General features: G+C 42.8%; 1 protein-coding gene across 1 annotated transcript in view; it reads left to right on the forward strand.

Annotated features, from left to right (window-relative positions):
• The window catches only part of arhgdig (Rho GDP dissociation inhibitor (GDI) gamma), a 45,107-nt gene continuing 28,746 nt past the window's right edge, over positions 1 to 16,361 (forward strand). Inside the window, exon 1 of the mRNA NM_001007515.1 lies at positions 1 to 83. The gene's annotated coding sequence lies outside the window, so the exon portion shown is untranslated. The remainder of the gene's footprint in view (positions 84 to 16,361) is intronic.

Genomic DNA, 16,361 nt, shown 5'->3' on the forward strand with positions numbered 1-16,361 from the left:
GCCCAGCCTGTTAGTGTGCCGCTTGCAGCGCTCAGTACTGCGGGAAGTCGGACTGTTCCGGGGCAAAACGTCTCAGCGCTAAGGTAACGGGGCAGATCAGGGGTGGGAGAGTAGGGCAACCCCAAGGGGGGCCGATACCTATGGGGCTGAACAGCGTTTGCATGGGCCCTGTAGGCCGGGAAGGGACTTAGATCTGTAGAATGGAGCCTACAAGGCGTGGCTGCCAGGCTGACTCCTAACTAACTTTCACCCAACACGTTGTTACATGAACAGGCACTTCGATTTTCCGCTGGAAAGGAATGTCTATGCCTACACCTGTACTGCATTAACCCAACTTCTCCCTTCATGCTATAGCTGGACTACAACTCCCAGCATCCTTAGCAGCTCCATTGTAGCTGCATGTTGGCCATGTCATTATGATTCCTTGACAGTTCCACAGCACAAACCCCCCAGAATCTGTAGCAGGCCCGAAATTCTGAGCAGTTTGTTGAAATGAGAAGCCAGATCTGCAGTAGAACTGCTGCTTCCTGCCTGGGCCTGTTACATGGGGCTGTGGGGGGTGATAGAGGCAGAATTGCCCCTAGATATGAGTGCAGGGATGGCTGATCTGCACCCTTGTGATTCTGAATTCTGTTGCACTACAATTAAGCAGGGGAGGTGGAAGTGGGGATTGTGGGAGTTGTAGTTCCGGATCAGCAGGGTGTATACTTGGCGGTATAAGGTAATTGCCAAATCGACTTGAATAAAGTCCAACAATTCAGGTACAGGCGCCTGGAAAGCTGCCCGCCAGGTACTATTTGAATTTCCCTCTTTATGGATACAAAGTTGCATTTCATTAAGCAGAAAACAGAAGTAAGTGTGAACCCCTGTATGTCTTATGCCATTGACTACCATGGGTTTCATTTCTGCATTCATCCCACTGGCTGGTTTGAAGGCATTGTGTGTGTATATCCTACCCAAAGGGATGCCAGCAGGCCTCACAGACTGAGCAGCGGGAAACTCCATTTATTGTAGAGGGTTGTCCATACTGGTAACTGGTAGGCTTCCAAGCCCTTTAGCCACTGCTGCAGACTGTACTGGCTTTCAGTTTGGACATGTCTTCCTGTGGGTCTTAAAAACAAATCTGGCCGGAAGGCAGCTCACCCCTGACACTGCTGTCTTAACCCCTGCTGGAATGACAAACTTGTTATGTAAAGAATGTCCCGACTATTGAAGGCTGATTTATTAATGGCATGATTGTATTGAGGGGCTACAGTAGCGGCATATCTGCTGCCATACTGTTCTGCATGAATCAGAGGGAAATATCATTTTCATAACTATTCAGTCTCTATATATTTTCTTTTTTACTTACCCTTTTTTTTTAACCATCTTAAGAGTAATGCCACAATTGCCAGCATTAGTCACATTGTGACGTCAAACACTTAGGTGCTTGATTGCTCAGCCAGCCAGCCGTTGCCTAATCTCAGACAGTGGGGGGTGTGGCCAATAATAAAATGAAGGTGTAGTGGTGCTGCCCTACTGATAAGATGTGGTACCTGTTTAGAAGGGCTCTTTAAGACATGGCCCTGTCTCTGTCACCACCTGTGCTCTGAACTGGTTATTCTGTTGTGTAAGGCGGTTTGTGTGGCCACTAGTGACTGAGGGAGTGGTACAGCTGCCTGTTGTGTTAGGTGTGGGTAATCTGGGAGTGGTGGCCCCCACTGCCTTCAACTGAATCATGTATTTACAGACTGGAGTCCTTCCTTACTATGCAGAGCAGACTGGACATGTTTGTACATAAAAGCTACAAGTCACATGAATACCAGACAGGAAGCTCTGCACTGCAAACAGGAAAAAGTGTACATAATTTTTGCAATCCTTTGCTTGATTTGACACATTTTTATTGTTGTTATTATTCACCTTTCTACTCTTTTTTACCATGTGAGGGCCTATAGCTACAAGATCGTTTGCCAGCGATTGTTTGGCAAGACAATGGGACAAGCTCATACAGGAGATTGCGGCCCTGTGTGCCTTCAACCCCATTGGTTATTAGTTGCCCATTTGCACAAAGGAAATGATACACGTACAGTTATACAGGAACTGGTTCCAAAGGCAGAAAGCCATGTTTTTTCCCCACATGCTCTGGCCAATGATGAGCTGCCTTCACACTAGTATTGGCCAATGTATTTCCAGGATAAGTCTATGTTTTATTTTTTTGTTTGTGACTAAAAGTGCTCCCCATTGGTAAGCCGTGGGTGGACTTTAGTGGTTTGGGTCAGGAAGGGATGTCCTTGTTTTGGGCTGAGGTGGGCCCAGCTGCTGGTATCGCTAGAGCTGCCACCTTTAGCCCCTGCACCTTCCCTTCATTGCATCTGGGTGTTTTTCCTGTCGCCTCTCTGCCTCAGTGATGTCAATGGAATGGACCCTTTGCGATGTCTCCATTCAGTCCAGGGAAAAAAAGTAGAGGTAGGAGGACTTGGGTGTAACAGTGTGCAGGTCTAACTTGCCCTTAGTCTGCCCGCTTTAAACCTGTACCCAACCTGACCCAGCGGCTCATCCCAACTCTAATGTTGCTGCAGGGCAGGACAAGCGCAAGTACAGGTATGGGATCCGTTATCCAGAAAGTTCCGAATTACAGAATGGCCGTCTCCCATAGACTCCATTATAAGCAAATAATTCTAATTTTTGAAATTGATTTCCTTTTTCTCTGTTATAATAAAACAGTACCTGTACTTGATCCCAACTAAGATATAATTACCCCTTATTGGGGGCAGAACAGCCCTATTGGGTTTATTTCATGGTTAAATGATTTCCTTTTCTCTATAATAATAAAACAGTACCTGTACTTGATCCCAACTAAGATATAATTACCCCTTATTGGGGCAGAACAGCCCTATTGGGTTTATTTCATGGTTAAATGACTCCCTTTTCTCTGTAATAATAAAACAGTACCTGTACTTGATCCCAACTAAGATATAATTACCCCTTATGGGGGCAGAACAGCCCTATTGGGTTTATTTAATGGTTAAATGATTCCCTTTTCTCTGTAATAATAAAACAGTACCTGTACTTGATCCCAACTAAGATATAATTACCCCTTATTGGGGGCAGAACAGCCCTATTGGGTTTATTTCATGGTTAAATGATTCCCTTTTCTCTGTAATAATAAAACAGTACCGGTACTTGATTCCTACTAAGATATAATTACCCCTTATTGAAGGCAAAACAATCTTATTAGGTTTATTCATTATTTCAATGATTTATTTAGCAGACTTAAGGTATGGAGATCCAAATTATGCAAAGATCCCTTATCCGAAATCCTCCAGGTCCCGAGCATTCTGGATAATAGGTCCCATACCTGTATATAAAAAAAGCAATGGAGCCAGGGCATAAGAGAAATAGGTGCACATTGATGCTGTAGCCGGCCCAACACTTGCCCATACACCACTAGAAAAGTTATCCACTGGCCATGCATCGCTATTTGGATGGGTTCAGGTGCCGTAAGGGCTGGTTCTGGTCGCTGTTGCCTGCCCTGGGTAATGTTAGTTTGGCCTCGGTCGATCTTAAGCAGTTTTAAGGTTTCTGCATGAGGTAAATTATTTTAACATCTGGCTGGGAGTAGGGGAACTTGGCCAGCAGGAAGTTAGCCCACGCTTCTTCGCCTTGTTTTGTTTGTGCCACATCTATAACAGGGTAAGGCAAGTATAAGAAACACACAGTGGGCCCCTGCACAGTGGGGCAATTCCTCGCCTTGTGTTTCCAGTAATTAACTATGTGCGTGGGAGTGTAAATTTTTTTTTAAGAAAAGCTACATAATTGGATTCTGTATTTCAGTCTCCGGCACCTCAGGTGAAGGCGTTTCGTGCCGTGCCGCTGTGCGCTGCAAAGGGAAATGTTTAACACCTCGGCTGTAGAATATTCATGTCTCGGAAGCAAGTAGCGAGGAAAAAGAGCCATATGCTTGTTCTGAAAATGGTAGCTGTGGCCTTGGATAAACTGAAAAAGATTTCCTTAGTACCAGAGCTTTGTGATGTCATCAGCTGTAAATGATGTCACACGTATCACATGACTGAATTTATTTATTTTTTCCCATAAATGCACGGGTCATGGAACCACTGTGACTTGTAATATTCTTATGATTTATAAAATTGTAGGAGGGGGTCGCTGCACTTGCAGGACTATACCAGTTGTATTGTACATTGTGACATCAGTCATAAATTAACAACGCTTATTTATAAGGAAGCCAATTTAGAAATGTAGGCACCAGAAAAAAGGTAAGTGGCTGTATGCCGGTGTCCCCTAGATGGAATTATCAACAATTTGCAGGCTGCCCAAACTCTCTACAAGCTATTTCAACCACTTTCCCCTATTACATCTGTCCTTATGTGTTGGTCGCTAAAATGGCTGCCTGTAAGGGGCTTTGTAACACAATTGGAAGGCTATGGGGGGTAAGGAATGCTGTGGTCAGGCATGCTATTAGTAGTCAAGTCTGAAACTGCAAGCAAAGCCCATAACATGTTTCTAGAAGGAAGTGGAGGGGGGGTGGTCAAAGCAAAGTAGTAGGGATTTTAGTAGATATTTAATTCTAATGACACAATTACAAAGGTATTATTGGTGTCCCTGTGGAAAAAAAAGCCAGGACTGTTAAGCTACACCTTTAATTGATGTTCTGTTGCCTATGGAACTGAAAGGAGAACTATAAACTCTGAGGAAAATTCAAGCAATAGATAATTAGATCCTAATAAGGGACTTAACATAGAATAGTAACAAACTGATAAATACATATCCGTAAATATTGCCCTTTTACATGTTTTACCTGAAGCCACCATTTTGTGATGTCACAGAACACCTGACAGGAAATAATGCAGGAAGAAGTGTGGGAGTAAAAGGCCCGCCTTAGTCCGTCATTGGATGATCTAACCCAGCATGTATGTGTGCCCTTAGTTTGTTTGTGAGCGCAGTAAATCGTATGAACCTGAGGATTTTACTTCTTAAAATGGCAGTGCTTCAGAATGGGACTATCCGATGGCAAATATAGATATTTTTTTAATGAAGACTCTTTATTTATGTTTTACATATGGGCTGTTTTATGTGATTTATTTTTATAGGGACCTGCAGTGTACAGGGGCATAGTTTCCCTTGAAATGCTTAGTGTGAATGATTATCCAGCTTGGAAAAAGCAGACGCCAGTGACCTGGGCGTGTGTGTTAATTTGGAAAATAGCTCCGGCGGTGTTTAATATTGTCCAGACTTCTAAAATAGTCCTCGGCTATGTAAAAACACAACCCTGGGGATGAGTCTGAGAAGGATTAAGGGCTTTTAGTATATGTTATCTGCATGTGTGGCCCTGTAACCCTAAGGTACAACATACCCCTTTATTTATAGGTAATGTTTATTTTCTGGGCACTGTTCCTAAGGTAGATGACAATGAAGCGGAATTCGTTGTGTACATAATATCATGCTTCCCTGCATTTGCACGTGGGCAGGAGCTGCCCTGTTGGTTTTCTTAACTAAGGGGAGTGGTTTATTAGGTAAAATGTTGTATATAATGCCTAATTACCCATAGCAACCAGTCAGGTTACCTTGATCATTTAATGCCCTGTATGTTAAGGTGGCCATACACACTAAGATTAGCTGGCTTGGTGAGGTCGCTACCTAGCGGTGGGCGATATTGGGCTATAACGACGGGTATAGGCGTCCTATGGTTCCGATCCGGCTGATTTTTAAACCTGCCCGATCAATATCTGGGCAATTTCAAGCCAGATGTCGGTCAGGCAGGCCCGTCGTTGCTGCCCCTACACGGGCCGATAAGCCGCCGAATCGCTCTAATGGACCGATATCGGCAGCTACAATCGGCCCGTTTATGGCCACCTTTGAACTGTGGCCCCCTAGACCTTAACCATCATTTAATGTTAAGGCATTTTGGGAGCTGTAGTCCAGCAACAACTGGAGGCACTAAAAACATTTCGAAACATCCATCTCTAAGTATAGAAGCCCCCGGAATGTTCAACTGCAACATCATATGTACGGGTGCATGCATACAGTAAAGTGCAAGGCTCACACACATTGGGTGCGCAGTGATACCTGTAAGTAAAGACACTAAATGGAATACGAACCGAGGACAATCCTATAAAACAGGTTTTTCTACTTTGCTGGTAGTTGCTGTTTGTACTTCAAGCAGGGGGGTGTAGCAGCGCATAAAGGCGGAAATATTTTTATAAGATCTGCTTGCTTGTCAAGGTTGCCAATGAGCGAATTTTAAACCACGTTGGCCACCAACAGGCTAGGCCAAAACAGGATAATGTGGGCCTTTTGGGAGTGGACCATATTGGCAGTTCATGGCCCATGAGATTTTTAAACTTGCCCAACAGATATCTGCTCAATTTGCAGCCAGGTATTGGTTGGGCAGGCCATCAGAAGGCCAACTTGGCCTGAAGGGACTGAGTTGGCAGCTTATGGGGCGGTGTGTGGCCAGAATTATAACTGATGCTAAACACAAGAATTCATATAAAGTACCAGTGCTTTAGAGAATGCTAAATCCGTATTTGACCAAAAACACCCATATTTGTCCAGTTTTTGCATTTTTGAAACGTACCATGAAACATTATATACTGGGGGGGGGGGTTACAACCCTTAATACTTACCTCATTTTTACAGACTGTAAAATAAGGCCTATAAGGGCAAGACCCACCATACTTTAGTAGAGAGCTGGTCACTTTCCCCCCACTGAAAAATAGTCGCAAGTTCTAGTAGAAATATTTATTACCCTATTTGATAAATGAATCTATAGGGTTTTCTGTGCTTGCACATTTCCTGCATCTTGTGGGCCTATCTACTTACTTCTGGTCATGTGATCATCTCCGAGTCCAAGAGTCAGCGGTGCTGTGTTTGTTCTCATTACTCAGCAGCCGGGTTAATTCATTTGCACAAGGAAAGTGAAGGCTGTTGGCAAAGGAAAACAAATGTTTTTAGATGCTTTGGATAAATAGCAGTTTAGACGAGGACCAATGAATGTGCCCAAATATCTGTTCTGCAGACAGTTATGATCCTATGTCTGAAAGGAGGAAGAATAGACTATATTCCCTTTTTTATGCAACTAGGAATCTGGGTGGTTATTTATTCAGATGGGTTTGTTGCTTCTGGCCTTTGAGCTTGCTGCTCGCTCCTTGGGAATTGCTGTCCTTAGTGCCCCGTCCCCACAGGAAAATGCCCCCAGGGTTACTGCATCTGGGTGAAACTCACAGGTGCTGCTCAAATGCCTTGTTTGTTCAAAGCAGAAAGAAGGAAATACAGTTCTTTACTCTCAGCTGTTTTCTTGCTGTGCTCTGGTGCATCTAGGCCTTTTAACCAATGTAAAAGCTACATAGAGCGGAGGCAAAACAAAGCGGGCTGGAGAAGAAGGGTGTGGAACCAAGGGTAGCAGACTGCCCTGTTTTAAATTCACTTGAAAATTGGTTGATTAAAACTCATGGAAATGACAATATATACAGATTGTAAGCTCTACGGGGCAGGGACCTCCTTCCTACTGTGTCTCTTACCACATGCTACATATATATACATATATGTATTTATTGTATTTATTATATCACTCGTCCTCCCTGTGTGTAATTTTGTATTCTGTAAGACTGTACAGCGCAGCCTACCCTTGTGGCGCTTTATAAATAAAGTTATACATACATACATACATATAAAACTAGAAAGTTGTGTCGGCTGCTATGGAGAGCTACATGTTTGACTGGCCACGCTGGGGCACATTTACTAATGCTCAAATCCGAATCCCGAATGGGAAAAAATTGGATTAGAAACGAAAATTTCGCGGTTTTTTTTTTTGTTGTTGCCGTTGCGATTTTTTCATATTTTGCGCAATTTTTTTCATCGGCGTTGTGATTTTTTTCGCATTGAGCAATTGCAAACGGCGGAAAAAACAATCCGAATTTTTTCGCAACGGCGACGAAAAAATTGTAAAAATACCGATCATTACGAAAAAAACGCATTTGGATGCTTTCGGACGTTCGTGGATTAGTAAATGTGCCCCTTAGTATGATGTAGAGAATAATATTCCAAGTCAATTTGCAATTGGTCTTTTCTTATTACTTGTAATTTTTTTTTTATTATTTCACTAATTGTTCAGCAACTCTCCAGTTTGAAGTGATAATGGCTATCTGGTTGCTAGGGTCCAAATTACCTTGGCAACCAGGGAGTGGTTTGAATGCGAGACTGGTATAGGAACAGGAGAGGGACTGAATAGAAAAAAAATTATAATAAGTAACAATAACAATGAAACTGGAGCCTCACAGAGCAATAGTTTTGGGCTGCCGGGGTCAGTGACCCCCATTTGAAAGCTACAAAGGGTTTGAATAAGAAGGGAAATAATTCAAAAACTACTTTACAAAGTGTTCTATGGTTTGTTCCAAAGGGATCATGCTGAGGGATGGACTTGGCAGGCACCTTGGCTATAGAGAAAGCTGCAGCTGTTAAATTCAGCCCCTAAATAATAGCACCCTGTGTGCCTTTACCCTTAAAAATCTCCAATGCACAAGAGGTGTCTCCCCGCCCCCCACCCTGTACCTTTTTCAGGAAAGAATTCTGTCGAGACAAGTTTCGGCCTGAGTGCCCAGAGTCGAGGAATTCTTTTTTTCCAGTTCGTCAAGTCAGTTCTTCAACTTGTGACTTTCACAGGAAAAAACATCAGATGCTTGTGCTCTGAGGGGGGATTTGTTTCATAATAACATAAAAGGAAAAATAAAATGAAATAGCCAAACTTTAAAGCAGGAAATCGGATAAAAAAATATAAATATGGAAACCCATGAGTTTTGGCTGTTTTTCAGTAAATTAAGAACCAAAAAAAAAAAAAAAAAAAAGTTTGCCTAATGAAAGTACTTAGTAAATTGTGTGATTTTGCACGAAAGTGTAATCAAATGGTTGTGTCCTTCCTATCTTTCACAAGGCAGCAGTCCTGCCCTGCTTTATGGCTGAGACTCTAGCTATCTGTATAACAGAGCATTCTGTCACAGTGGCACAGATCCTATCTGATCCCCCGCATTGTAAGCAGCAGTCCTGCCCTGCTTTATGGCTGAGATTCTAGCTATCTGTATAACAGAGCATTCTGTCACAGTGGCACAGATCCTATCTGATCCCCCCCCCCCCCCCCATTGTAAGCAGCAGTCCTGCCCTGCTTTATGGCTGAGATTCTAGCTATCTGTATAACAGAGCATTCTGTCACAGTGGCACAGATCCTATCTGATCCCCCCATTGTAAGCAGCAGTCCTGCCCTGCTTTATGGCTGAGATTCTAGCTATCTGTATAACAGAGCATTCTGTCACAGTGGCACAGATCCTATCTGATCCCCCCCATTGTAAGCAGCAGTCCTGCCCTGCTTTATGGCTGAGATTCTAGCTTTCTGTATAACAGAGCATTCTGTCACAGTGGCACAGATCCTATCTGATCCTCCCATTGTAAGCAGCAGTCCTGCCCTGCTTTATGGCTGAGATTCTAGCTATCTGTATAACAGAGCATTCTGTCACAGTGGCACAGATCCTATCTGACCCCCCCCCCCCCCCCCCCATTGTAAGCAGCAGTCCTGCCCTGCTTTATGGCTGAGATTCTAGCTATCTGTATAACAGAGCATTCTGTCACAGTGGCACAGATCCTATCTGATCTCCCCCATTGTAAGCAGCAGTCCTGCCCTGCTTTATGGCTGAGATTCTAGCTATCTGTGTAACAGAGCATTCTGTCACAGTGGCACAGATCCTATCTGATCTCCCCCATTGTAAGCAGCAGTCCTGTCCTGCTTTATGGCTGAGATTCTAGCTATCTGTATAACAGAGCATTCTGTCACAGTGGCACAGATCCTATCTGATCCCCCCCATTGTAAGCAGCAGTCCTGCCCTGCTTTATGGCTTAGATGATGAAGATAGCTAAAATCTAACATTCAGACCACAGTGGTCAGAGATCCTATCTCAACCCCATCACCGCAGGAGATCGCAACAGAGAACCCCATAATGAGATAATCATATTACTTTGAGGCCTTTTGAGTCTGTACTCGATTGTTACTCCAGTACTCGGCTGAAGTATTTGAACCTGCTCTGCAGCACCGCCCTTTCAGCAGATTCACCTCCAAACTATGTAAGGCATTCACATATAGACTTGTATCATTTAGAAGGTAGGGCTTCTCTGCAGTTGCAGGGAGCACAGAGATAAAATCACATACTTTGCTCCGAGTTGACTGCAACTTATATATTTATTCTATAGGGTCATCAACCTTTATCAATTTAAGCTAATGGAGCTGCCGGTACTACATTCCTTCAATATTAATCCTGTCAAATGATTGCAATCTTTTTTAAGAATTAAGCCAGGACTGCTCCCTTGTATCTTGCTTTATTTTCCCTGACTAGAAAGCCACAACTTTAGCTGGCCATAAGCATAACAATAATATTTAGTTTTATATGATTATTGGTATGCATACAGTGGCCCACCAATTGGGCCACTACCCATGTAACATGGATATTAGTTGGTTCGGGAATAAGGCGGGTTTAAACATTTCATTTTCTGTGGCACGATGGTGCATTAAGTGTTTGATCCTTGTATGTCCGTTCGGCCTATGGGCCAATGGATCAGAGCACATTCCCTATTGGCCCTTTGTATAGCCACCTTTAGCTTATTTAAAAATATAAATATAATTTGCGCCACCATATATATATATATACTTATCCTTCTAAGCACAGCTCAGTAGAACAAATAAAGGGAGTCATTAACTAATGCTTAGTTTTTTTCGGTTAGGTTTTGTTGCTGCCAAAACCTGATTTTCTTGTGAGGAGAAAATCACTGTTTTTATCACCATTTTGTTATGAGACAAAACCGTGACAAATCTGATTGAAAAAATACGCCATCTAAAATCCGCTGAGATCATGTAGAAGTTAATGACAGATGTCCCTTTCACAACTGGAAGATCTTTTTTGCTTCGTGGTTTTAGAGCTTTTTGCGATTTTGTGAGTACGACGATCTGAAAAAGTTGTGGCTTTCATGCACCAAAATAAAAAGGTTTCAGCGTTTTTACCACAGCTTTTTTTTTTTTATTTTTAAATAAATGACTGACATGCGTGGAAATGAGTTTAGTCATGATTGCAGAAACACTATAAAGCCGTGACAATCCTAATTTTCATAAATGCGCCTGATTTATAAGCAACTTTTTTCACTGTTTATTTTCCCTCTGCTTGTAAAGTTAGAGATGTTAACACAGCGTTCCAGCACTGTATATATGTATTTCTATCAGCTCTTTACCACTGCACGCTGGTCATAAATAATATATGTATATATATATATAATCAGCAGCTAGGTGGCAGGATATGCCCACCCCTAATTTAAACTATGGAGCGGGCCAGTAGCAGATTTAAAATGGCTCCTTTATTGAAGCTCCCTACCAAAGTTAATTGGCCTACAAGATTAGGGGGATTATCACTAATGCTAGCAAGTCTCCTCTAATGGGGAATAAAACTATGTATAAATATACAAGTGGCCCATACAATAAGCTCTCAGATTCTTTATTAAGCAGACAGATCGGCATCCACTGGGACTAGAAGATGTTGACCCATGGACTGGTCCAATTGCCTCTTGGGAAGCATTTTTCCCCCCGTCTGAGGCAAATTAGAGAGGCTTCATATTGGGTTTTTCGCCTTGTTCTGTACAGGTATGGGATCCCTTATCCAGAAACCCGATATCCAAAAAGCTCTGAATTACGGAAAGCCTGTCTCCCAGAGTAATAGACTTAAGGTATGGAGATCCAAATTAGAGAAAGACCCCTTATCCGGAATACCCTTGGTCCCGAGCATTCTGGATAACCGGTCCTATACCTGTATCAGCTAGCAGTTAAGCAGGTTTTAATCAAAAAATAAAGGTTGACCTCGATGCAGGTGAATCTTTCTTCAACCTCATCTACTCTGTTCTATGTAGAGGCCTCAGAATACAAAGAGTGCAAACAAACTGTCATGGCTGCCTTTTCAGCTACTGCAAAATCAACTGCTCTGTGTATAAATATGTGTAGAAGGCATATTATGTGCTTTATTCTGCCCGATCTGAGGGAATAAAGAAATAAAATAGCCCATAGGAGTATTGTTCCTATTTTAAGTTTTGGCCTTTAACTCAGGGAGGATATGTTTGTACAGATAGTGACGAATGGACATAAATGTTATAGTAACAAGCACGCAACTATTCACTTTAACCAGATGTGCACAACAGGACATCTTCAGTGCCGTCTCTACCGTCTCTACAAGTTGTTCCCTAAAATACTTTTGTGTACAACTACCCATATCTGCTGACTTAACAAGGAATGGTACATGTCCCCAATACACTAAAATAATATATAGAAAAATAAAATATGAACGCAGTCCCCAACAACAGATGGTTTGCATGCATCCCAGCATTCCCAGTTGTTACTTTTACAAATATGGGTGGGTGCTCCCATGAGATGGGCAGTGGCCAGAGCTTAAAGGAGAAGGAAAGGCTAATAAAGAGTTAATCTGAAGCTGCAGGCATACCTTCAGTTCTCTCAATAGTGCCCTTAAGTCTCCCCATATTCCTCCCGTTCAGATGATCAGAAGCCTCATAGAAAAAAAAAAAAAAAACGCTTAGAAAATTCCCATAATGCCTCGCTCCTACACCAAGACCCCTGTACATGGGCAGTTAGTTAGACTATGAGGAAGCTTTCTGCTGATCACATATTCCTGGGGGGGGGGGGGGGGGGAAATGAGTTCTTAGCATTCTTGAGGGAGGGGGAGCAGGAAAGGGGAGAGAGGAGAGAGCTGCAGACTCTGGCACAGGAATTACAGAGACAAGAAATCCTGTTTCTTTTGATAGAGGACTGCATTTCTGTGAGTGCTTATGGCTGTATTTACATAGACCTTTCTGATAAAGCTTACTTAGTTTTTACCTTTCCTTTAGAGCTGGGCGATATACCGTTTAATACCGAATACCGGTGTTTTTTGTTTTTTTTTTTTTTAAACTATATTCATTTTTCAGATACCGCCATACCGGGGTGTCAGGGTACTCACCCGTGCGGCCCGGTCTCGCGCGCCCCGTTGCGCACGCGCGCCCAGGTGCGCGTGCGTCAAAGCGCACGTACATGTCAAAGCGTGCATGTCCGCGGCGCGCTGACGGCGCCGGTTCTGCGCATGCGTGGGGGTTATTTAAAGCTATCAAACGCCTCCTCCTGTGCTATGTTGTGTGCGACCTTGCCTGGGAAACTAAGCCTGCCTGATTTACCTTACGACTTTCTGTTGCCGATCCTTCGCTTGCCTGACTCTGATTTTCAATACTGCAGTAATTATTCTCTAATTTATTAGGAAATGGGGTTAACACCTAATCATGCATGGAAAAAAAAAAATATCGTCAAATACCGTGACACCGATATAATTTTGAAAAATACCGTGATATAAATTTTTGGTCATACTGCCCAGCTCTAATTTCCTTCTCCTTTAAAGGTAAATTTTACCCCTGAACAATGTAGATCTCTATAAAAAAAAAATAGATTGCATAAACCAGCTCATTCGTAAAACTCTGCTTCATCCATTAAACCATTTTAATAATAATATCCATTTTTGTTTTTTGTAGTATGTGCCATTGGGTAATCCTAAATAGAAAACTGCCATTTTAAGAATAAAGGACCTCCCCCTGGGATCATAGGATTCATGGTGCACACAAACACGCCAAGGCATACATACATGCTAGGCCCCTTCAGCCAATGAATGGGCAGAATTCTGTATTTTGCTTCCACACTAATTCCTGTTACAGTTAGAGCTGCATTATTTCCTGTCAGCTGATCTCTGAGGGAACACACAGACTGTAAAATAAAATGGTGGCTTAAGGGAAAAGTAAATGTGGTAAAAGGGCAATATTTACTGATATATTCCAGTTACAATATTGTTTAATAGGCCACTTAATATAATCTGTTGGTTCAGTGATCTGGTACACTTTTCTGATCAGCCCAAGGGGGCGAAGAGATGGACAGTATACGAGGGGCCATACATGGTATAGCTGCCGTTCTTAGGATATCGCTTGGGTAGCAACACTCATACAGATACATACAGATAATCACATTAATTAGAGACCCGTTCCACCTTCATTTGGCCCAGTGGCAGTCACCTGAAGCAAAGGAAACTAGCATTGCTATTGAAAGATTGATCTTCATAGGCAGCGTATTGATCCAGGCTTGCTAGATCTCTCTCATACGATAATTACATCTAGTAATTCCATTTACATACCCGGTGCAAGGACATTTCTGCTCGGCCTCTGTGTTCCATCACTCTGGCTGCCAGCCGGGGTCATGTTTTTTTATTTTGTTACTGTATATTGCTGTGGAATTAAGGTTCATAACCCTGGGATTAAGTCAATGAAGCATAGAAGAATGCAGTTCTACATTTACTACCTTTTATGTACATTGTGGGGTGTGTGGGGGGGTAAAAACCTCTTTTCTTTCACTGTACTTGTTTGTAATGAGATACACCATGTATTATTGAATAAAATTAGATGTACCATGTAAAAAATCATTAGAAATATTTCTGGTTTAGGAGCAAATACAGTGTTTTTATTAGTCTAGCCCTAAATAGTTAGTAATTTACCTATACATGCACATAATGTGAGAAAGTTGTGACACAATTCTCTGCCACAACATGGCCATCCTACTGCTGGGGGGGGGGGGGGGGGGGGGGGGCAATTAAAAAAAAAAAAGTTGTTTCCACCAACCAGAGTGCACCCACTCTGGTGGGGAAAACAATTTTGTGGTGAAAGGTGCCTTTTGGGGTTGATTAGAGAAGATCTCTATTTTTCTTTTTCTCTCTTTGTGGAAAATGAGTTCTGCAACATTTCTGTTTGTTTTACCCTAATAATCCACATAAATGAACAGACTGCCCAATACTAATAGTCACGCTTGGGCATATTGTGTACAATAAAGCCAAGTATTTCCAGTGATTTATGCAGCCATGTTTGTCACTGATAGGTTATATTGGCTGCTGAAGCCGCCGTGCTTTCACTTTCCAGACAATGCAGATGTCATGGATATTAGGCAGCTGATTAGGGATTTTCTCCGGTGTCAACTAAGGTCGGAATTCAAGGCAAAGCAGCTCATTGAAGGGGAAAAAAATAAGTAAAAATGCTTGTTATTGTTATTGCATGTATAACATTCTCAAGCGATGGTTTCCGGCGCATCATATATGTAATGGTGGATAAATCCATAGCATTTCACAGCTGTAACTATCTTCTTTACTATAAAATGTTTGGCAAGTCATTTGCCTATTGCTAGACACCTTTAAAGCATTGCAGCCATTTTGTCTGTTTATGGGGAAAGCAGGCAGCCATTTCTAGCTGTTATTGGTCTGGCAAGGTGTATGCAGGTCCTTGGCAGTGTGCCATGTCTGTCTGTAAAGGTCCCCATACACGGGCCGATTGTAGCTGCCGATATCGGTCCCTTAGACTGATTTGGCAGCTTATCGGGCCGTGTAGGGGCAGCAACGACGGGCTTGTCCGTCCGACATCTGGCCTGAAATCACGCAGATATCGATCGGGCAGGTTAAAAAATTTAGTCTGATCGGGGACCGCATCGACTTGATGTTGTTATAATTTGATCGTTTGGCCCCAGGGCCAAATGACCAAATTAGCCTAAATTCGCCCGATATCGCCCACCCGTGGGTGTATGGCCACCTTTAGGCCTATGAGGGGTCCTGACTGGGAGGCCATGCCTAATTGCATTGCTAATTTTGACCCCACATATTTTGCTTGGCTGGTCACACAATACACAATGAATTGCCTTGTGGGACAAGTTGAAAGCCTGTGAATCGTAGTGGGAATGTAGGAATACATTCTCTTACGCAGTGATTTTTCAGAAAGTTGCTTGTGACTGAAACGTCAATACTGTGGCTTGTTGACATAGAAATGTTTGAATGGGTTTCAGTTTTCTGATAAGTGTTTGTGAGCCAATGTTTCACATGATTTGGGGGAGTCCCATCAATCTGGCTGTGTTGTCTAGACGGAAAGTTCTGGATAGCTGTGTGTACAAGCCAGTGAAATGGTGGTTCCCCTGTGTTTGGTGGTTCAGTTCAGTCCAGTGGATATGGTCAGTGTAGAGTAGAATGGGCTTGGGGTAATCATGCAGTCCCTTGTGGTAAAATGCGCAACCCCTTCAAGAATTCCCTTAGTATTTATTTTCTGGTGCAAAATTACCTCATGTACGTTAACTAAGATGTATTTCCTGTATTCTGCATTGTAACTTCCTTGAGCGCACCAAGTTTAAGGGCTCTGGCACACGGGGAAATTAGTCGCCCGCGACAAAACTCCCTGTTCGCGGGCGACTAATCTCCCCGAGTTGCCATGACCCGCCATCCCACCGGCGAACA

Source organism: Xenopus tropicalis, chromosome 9 (assembly GCF_000004195.4).
Source record: "Xenopus tropicalis strain Nigerian chromosome 9, UCB_Xtro_10.0, whole genome shotgun sequence".
Classification (NCBI taxonomy): Eukaryota; Metazoa; Chordata; class Amphibia; order Anura; family Pipidae; genus Xenopus; species Xenopus tropicalis.